The 8026-nt window shown below is 39.9% G+C and overlaps 1 non-coding gene across 1 annotated transcript; it reads right to left on the bottom strand.

Moving 5' to 3' along the window:
* Positions 1 to 6767: 6767 nt before the first annotated feature.
* LOC141698854 (small nucleolar RNA R71) lies at positions 6768 to 6874 on the bottom strand. Its single transcript, XR_012565353.1, has one exon. It is a non-coding gene; the product is annotated as a small nucleolar RNA R71 (small nucleolar RNA).
* Positions 6875 to 8026: the final 1152 nt, after the last annotated feature.

Genomic DNA, 8026 nt, shown 5'->3' on the forward strand with positions numbered 1-8026 from the left:
CATATATATAAGATGAACTTTTTCAAATTCTTTTATTTAAATTTCAGTCTTTACAGTTTTATAGCATTTACTTTCACTTTACAATTTTTCATATTATAATTCCTGTTGAAAAAAAACAATTATTTTATTTAACTGTTTACATTTCCAGTCTGTACACTCAGCAACTGTTTTCTTTAAATAAACCATGTTATGAATACAGGATAAATTGTTTTCCATACATATTGTCGATTGTTTATTAAACTGTTAAATAAATATCACCTGTTTTATTATCAGAAGAAGATGGCACCAAAAAGAAAGACTAGGGCTGAGACCTCTAACAGCAATTCTGAAAATCAGACTAATGAGACCATGAACCAAATGTTCCATCTGATGCAACAATAGATGGTAATGATGCAGCAGCAGATGCAGCATTAGCAACAGCAGATACAACAACAAATGTTACAACAGCCACCTCGTCCTGAGCTTCAATTACCACCAGTATTACCTGTTGTTACTTTTAAGCAGTTTCAGTCAGTTAAACCTCCAGAGTTTGAAGGGACTACTGATCCTATTAAAGCTACCACCTGGTTAAAAGAAGTAGAGAAAGCGTTCGCACTAGTGAAGGTAGGTGAGGACCAGAAGACTGATTTTGCTAGTTACTTGTTGAAAGGAGAGGCGAATTATTGGTGGGAATCTAAAAAGGCCTTAGAGGGTGAAGAAGTTATTGCATGGGATAAGTTTAAAGAGTTGTTTTTAGAAAAGCATTTTCCTCACTATGTGAAGAATCAAATGCAGATTAAGTTTCTAGAACTGAAGCAGGGAAATATGTCTGTGGCAGAATATAAAGCCAAATTTATTGAGTTGGCTAGGTTTGTTCCAGAACAGGTTGACACTGAAGAAAAACTAGTTCAAAGGTTTCAAGAAGGATTACGACCATGGATTCGTGGCCAAGTTGCAGTTTTTGAATTAACGACGTATACCGCCGTAGTTCAGAAAGCTTTGATTATAGAAGGGGAAAGTGAAAGATCTCAGCAAGACAAGGGACAGGGAAGTTTCCAAGATCGCTCCAGCAGAAAGCCGGGATTCCAAGCCCGGGCAAATTTGAATTTTAAAAGGATAGGACAAGATTCACAGAAGGCAGGTAATCGTTTCCAAACCTCCAGTCAGCAGGGAATGGTCAGAGTTCCAGTGCCGTACTGCAAGACATGTAATCGAAAGCATACTGGTGTATGTATCAAAAGGGATGTAACGTGTTATCGGTGTAAGCAGAAAAGGCATTATTCTAACGAATGTCCAACAGGTAGAACAGCAGAGATGACTTGTTTCCAGTGTGGAAAGAAAGGGCATATCGCTAGAAATTGCAAAGGATCATCTATGGCAGCCAGTGTTCCGAGAATGTTAGCATTACCTCCGCCGCCGCCTAATCAACCCAAAGCAAGAACTTTTAACATGACCATGAAAGAAGCGGTGCAGAGTCCGAGTGTTATTGCAGGTACACTTTTGGTGAATTCTATAATTTCAAAAGTATTAATTGATTCTGGAGCTACTCGTTCATTTGTTTCTGAAGAATTTCTTGGTAAGTTACATTGTGAAATCGAATGGTTGGGCGAAACGTTAATTATAAAATTAGCGAATGACGACCAAGTTCCGGTAGATCGAGTATGTCCTGCGTGTGATATAGAAATAGCCGGACATCATTTTTCGGTAGATTTAATTCCTTTCAAGCTAGGAAAATTCGATATTATCTTGGGAATGGATTGGTTAGCATGTCATAACGCTCAGATAGATTACGCGAATAAGAGAGTCAAATTGCGAACTGCGGAGAATGCAACAGTAATATTCAAAGGCGAAAAATAGCAGAAAAAATTTCTTACTGTGATGTAGACTAAACGATTGCTTCGACAAGGATGTGAGGCATACATAGCTTACGTGTTAGATATCGAAAGAGGAAGTCCTAGAATAGAAGACATTCCAATTGTGTGCGAGTTTCCAGACGTCTTTCCAGACGAGCTTCCAGGGTTACCACCAGATCGAGAAATTGAGTTCACAATTGATCTAGCATCAGGTACAGAACCAGTTTTGAAAGCTCCATATCGGATGGCTCCAGTCGAAATTAAGGAATTGTCAACGCAACTGCAAGATCTTCTAGACCGAGGCATCATACGACCTAGTGTATCCCCATGGGGTGCACCGGTGTTATTTGTGAAGAAGAAGGACGGCAGCATGCGATTATGCATTGACTATAGGGAATTGAATAAACTCACTATCAAGAACAAGTATCCCTTACCGAAAATCGACGATTTGTTCGATCAGCTAAAAGGAGCAGCATGGTTTTCAAAGATAGATTTGCGATCAGGCTATCATCAATTGAAGATTAAAGCTGAAGATATTCCAAAGACTGTGTTTCGTACAAGATATGGGCATTACGAGTTTTTGGTAATGGCATTCGGTCTGAAAAACGCGCTAGCAGCATTCATGGATTTGATGAACAGAGTATTCAAGAAATATTTGGATAAATTCGTGATTGTATTCATTGATGACATCTTGATTTACTCCAAGTCAGAAGAAGAGCATGCAGAACACTTGAGAATAACTTTGGAAATTCTGAGGAAAGAGCAACTATACGCAAAATTTTTGAAATGTGAATTCTGGTTAAGAGAAGTATAATTTCTAGGGCATATTATCAGTAGAGAAGGCATCCAAGTCGATCCAGCGAAGATTGAAGCTGTGTTAAATTGGGAAAGACCAAGGACGCCGATAGAAGTTCGAAGTTTCTTGGGATTGGCAGGATATTATCGAAGGTTTGTCAAAGATTTTGCGAAAATAGCAACGCCGTTGACCAAGTTAACTCGAAAAAGTGAAAAGTTTGAATGGAGTGATAAGTGTGAAGAAAGTTTTCAAGAGCTGAAAAATCGGTTAGTAACCGCACCAGTACTTGTATTGCCAGACGAGCTAGGAAATTTTGTCATTTTCAGCGATGCTTCGTATCGCGGGTTAGGATGTGTACTGATGCAGCACGGTAACGTCATCGCATATGCTTCGAGACAACTTAAACCTCATGAACAAAAATATCCCACTCATGATCTGGAATTGGCAGCGATCGTATTTGCGTTGAAGCTTTGGAGACATTATCTCTACGGTGAAAAATGTGAAATTTACACAGATCATAAAAGTCTAAAGTATATCTTTACGCAAAAGGAGCTGAACATGCGACAACGTCGATGGCTGGAATTGATAAAGGATTACGAAGTCACGATTAGTTATCATCCAGGGAAAGCAAATGTTGTAGCAGATGCGCTGAGTAGGAAAGAAAGATTGAATCGGTTAACTTCGTGTGAAGACTTAATCAAGGAATTCGACAAATTGGAAATTGAGATTCGTATTCCCAATGAATCTGCAGAAGCTATCTACACTATGACTTTCCAACCGGAATTGTTAGAAAAGATTCGCTGTTGTCAAAATGAAGTGATGAGTCAAGATGACGACCTGACGGGAGAAGAAATCACAACTCAGAAAGATAATGAAGGAATTTTACGCTTTGCGTCGAGAATCTGGATCCCTAACGTAGTAGAATTAAAAGAAGAAATAATGCGAGATGCGCACAATTCGAAGTATTCCATTCATCCAGGAAGTACAAAAATGTATCGTGATCTGAAAGAAAACTTCTGGTGGCCGAACATGAAGAAGAAAATAGCTGAATGGATAAGTAAGTGCTACACATGCCAGCGAGTTAAAGCGGAACATCAACGTCCGAGTGGATTATTACAACCATTAGACATTCCAGAATGGAAATGGGAACATCTAGCGATGGATTTTGTGGTAGGACTACCAAGGATAAAGGCAAATCATGATGCGATATGGATAATCATTGACAGACTCACGAAGTCGGCACATTTTCTACCAATCAATGAAAGATTTTCACTCGACAAGCTAGTGCACATATATCTCAAAGAAATTGTGATGCGACATGGAGTTCCAGTATCTATCGTGTCTGATCGAGATCCTCGTTTCAACTCAAGATTTTGGAGACAATTTCAAGAATGTCTTGGAACTAAATTGAACATGAGTACCGCTTATCATCCGCAAACCGACGGGCAAAGTGAAAGAACTATCCAAACAATTGAAGACATGCTACGAGTTTGTGCGATCGATTTTGAAGGCAGTTGGGATGAACATCTACCCCTAGTAGAATTTTCTTATAATAACAGTTATCACGCCAGCATTGGAATGCCACCGTATGAAGCATTGTACGGGAGAAAATGCAGATCACCAGTATATTGGGATGAAGTTGGAGAACGCAAAATTTTGGGTCCAGAACTAATTCAACAGATGAAAGAAAAGATTGAACTCATCCGAAAATGACTCGATGCAGCGCAAAACAGGCAACGCAAATATGCAGATCAAGCCAGGAAAGATATAGACTATCAGGAAGGAGAAAACGTACTACTCAAAATATCGCCATGGAAAGGATTAACCAGATTTAGCAATAAGGGTAAATTGAAACCATGTTACGTTGGACCGTTTGAAATTTTGAAGAAAGTGGGAAAAGTTGCATACGAATTAGCTTTACTGCCTCATATGCAGCATATTCATAATGTGTTTCACGTGTCCATACTTAAGCGATATAATCCTGATTCTAGGCATGTAATCGAGTATGAGTGATAAGTGGCATTTTATACCACTTAGAACGTCTTAAAATGGCTTAAATTGGTGTCTTGAAATCAAGTATTTTGTGTATTTGATGCGTTTTTCTAGTGTTTATGCATTTCAGGGTATTAGTTGCATTTCTGGGGAGGAATCATCAAGAATAAGCCTTGGCATGTGTTCACCATTGCGAGAGGAAAGGAATGGGCAGATTACGGCGAAGAAACGGAGCAAACCTGGATTTTTTCCAGTAGAGGCCTGCACGCCCGCGCAGCAATGCTGAGCGGCCGCGCAGCAACCTGCGCGCCCGCGCAGCTATGCTGAGCGGCCGCGCAGGGTCGGGGAAAAAGATAAATTATTTTAGACTTCTACTTCTGTTTGGCTTCCAACTTCTATATAATCTGAGTTTTATGGGACTATTATATAGGTAGATTTGAGACGTTTTCACAGAGAGTATTAAGGGGATTATGTTTTAGATTGTGTTTTACGCAAGAAGCGAAGGAGATAAGGAAGAAGACCGATTTAGCACACCGCAACGAAGAGGAAGCATATTTTCTTGTGATTCTTGTTTCGTTGTAACGTTGGATGCTAGTTTTCTTGCTTTGACTTATTTACTCTTGTGACGTACTCTGTTTTAATATAATTAGTTTAGTTATTATTTTCTTGTGTTTGTTTGTCATGATTTCATATGAACCCATGATGGCGATAAGTTCTATTATGGGCTAATCGTGATCATGGGATTGCAATGGATTTATTATGGAATTCTTTAGTTAATTGTTTAATACTTTAGTATGTGATGATTGCATGATATCTAGTATTGGTTGTGCGTATTCGTCTTATGTGCGTCGCGAACATATAAGATAGGGTGTTAATCTTTTGTGAAGCGATGGTGGATCTTGAGATTTAGAACTTGCCATGCTAGCATAGGTTCATGTACGTTGAGCATGATTAGTGGGTAACTCTAACAGTTTTATTTGCCCTATGTAATCAAAAGGAATAACTTGAGCTTAAATCGTTGTGTTGTCAATTTCTGTAGACATATAGGAACTCAACATAATTGATGACTATTCAACTTCTATCTTAATTGTGGATGCTTGGTAGAATGGTATTAGTACAATGAAAGTTGGCTTTTATCAGTTTCGTGTTATTCGATTAATATCATCACTGTCACATGCTAAAGGTAATAACAATGGCTATAGAAGGAAGTCATAATGAAGTTGTGATCTCATGAGTGTTTTATTATTGATAAATTGAAGTGTTAGTTAAGTGGTTAATTAGGTAGTTAATTATAGTTAATATTTAATCAACAATTTTAAGTGTTATTATCTTAACATTGAGAAGTAATCATACATTGGTGAGTGAGTTTAATTAGACAATAATTTAGTCTGAGTCTCTGAGGGAATGAACTAGAAAATATTCTATATTACTTGCGAACGCGTATACTTGCGTGAATATTAGCGCGTGTTTTCGCCCTAACAAGTTTTTGGCGCCGCTGTCGGGGACTCGGCGTATTTGTTTAGTTTATGTACTTACCATCATTGGTCATTAGGACTCAGTGATTAGGACGTAGTAGTTACTTACTCTTTTCGGTTGTGTTTCAGGTACTTTAGCAAGCGTTTATGCAAACTCGTTCTCGTGCTCGCAAGAGGATTTTAGATACAGCTGAGGAGACAGACGAAGTTCTTGATATTCCGGAGAAGTTAGATTTTGAGGATTCGGATTCAGGAACTGAGCAGAAAGAACCAGTAAACATGGGAGATCGTATTGTTCAAGCTGATCCAGCTCTTATGGATTTTTCTCGGCCTAAAATTGATGACATTCAGTCAAGCATCCTTCATCCGGCTATTCAAGCTAACACCTTTAAAATCAAGCCGGGCACTATTCAGATGGTGCAGAATTCTGTTTCTTTTGGAGGAGCGGCAACTGAAGACCCCAACATGCACATAAGGAATTTTGTCGAGATCTGCAGCACTTTTAAGTATAATGGCGTGACTGATGAGGCTATCAAGTTGAGGCTTTTCCCATTCTCACTGAGGGATAAGGCTAAAGACTGGTTACATTCTGAACCAGCTGGGTCCATCACTACGTGGCAAGATCTTGCGCAAAAGTTTCTGGTGAAGTTTTATCCAATGGCAAAGACTGCTGCTATGAGGAGTGCTCTTACTCAGTTTGCGCAGCAACCTACAGAATCTATGTGCGAGGCTTGGGAACGCTACAAGGAAATGTTGAGAAAATGTCCACATCATGGAATGCCGGATTGGATGGTGATCACTGGTTTCTATAATGGTTTGGGGGCCCAATCTCGGCCCATGCTCGATGCAGCAGCTGGAGGAGCCTTATGGGCTAAAAGCTATACTGAGGCGTATAATCTTATCGAGACGATGGCTGCAAATGAGCATCAAAACCCAACTCAGAGGATGACGTCAGGCAAGGTAGCAGGTATTCTGGAAGTTGACGCAGCCACCGCTATTGCAGCCCAGCTCCAAGCGCTATCAATGAAGGTTGATTCTCTGGCTACGTATGGAGTTAATCAAATAGCTATGGTTTGTGAGCTTTGTGCAGGTTCTCATGCTACGGATCAGTGTTCTCTTGTCAACGAATCTGTTCAGTATATGAATAATTATCAGCGACAATAGCAGCCTGTGCCAGCGACCTATCATCCTAATAACAGAAATCATCCAAATTTCAGCTGGGGGAATAATCAGAATGCTATTCAGCCACTATATCAGCAAAGAGTGAGTAAACAGTTTAACCCACCTGGATTCCAGCAACCACAGCAGTATGCTACAAGGCAATCATATCCTCAACAGGGAAGTACAGCTGCACCCACTAGTGCTGATTTTGAGGAACTTAAGCTATTGTGCAAGAGTCAGGCGGTTTCTATCAAGACCTTGGAAAATCAAATCGGTCAATTAGCCAATGCAGTGCTCAATCGTCAACCTGGCACTCTTCCCAGTGACACGGAAGTACCAGGCAGGAAGGAAGCTAAAGAGCAAGTTAAGGCTATTACCTTAAGGTCTGGAAAAGTGGCTGATGCTGAAAAGGCAAAGGAAGTCGAAGCTGAAGTTAGAGATGAAGAATTTAAGCAAAAGGAGAAAGCGGCGGAACCAAGGAAGACTACTGTTGAACACACTCTGCCTGAGGCTAATACAGGGGAGAAACAGCTCTATCCTCCACCACCTTTTCCTAAGAGATTGCAGCAACAAAAGCTGGATAGACAGTTCGAGAAGTTTCTGGAGGTGTTCAAGAAACTTCACATCAATATACCTTTCGCTGAGGCTCTGGAATAAATGCCTAGTTATGTGAAGTTTATGAAGACTATTCTTGCAAGGAAGGTGAAACTGGATGACCTTGAAACCGTTGCTCTCACGGAAGAATGCAGCGCTGTTCTGCAGCAAAAGTT

Source organism: Apium graveolens, chromosome 11, assembly GCF_009905375.1.
Source record: "Apium graveolens cultivar Ventura chromosome 11, ASM990537v1, whole genome shotgun sequence".
In the NCBI taxonomy this organism is placed as follows: Eukaryota; Viridiplantae; Streptophyta; class Magnoliopsida; order Apiales; family Apiaceae; genus Apium; species Apium graveolens.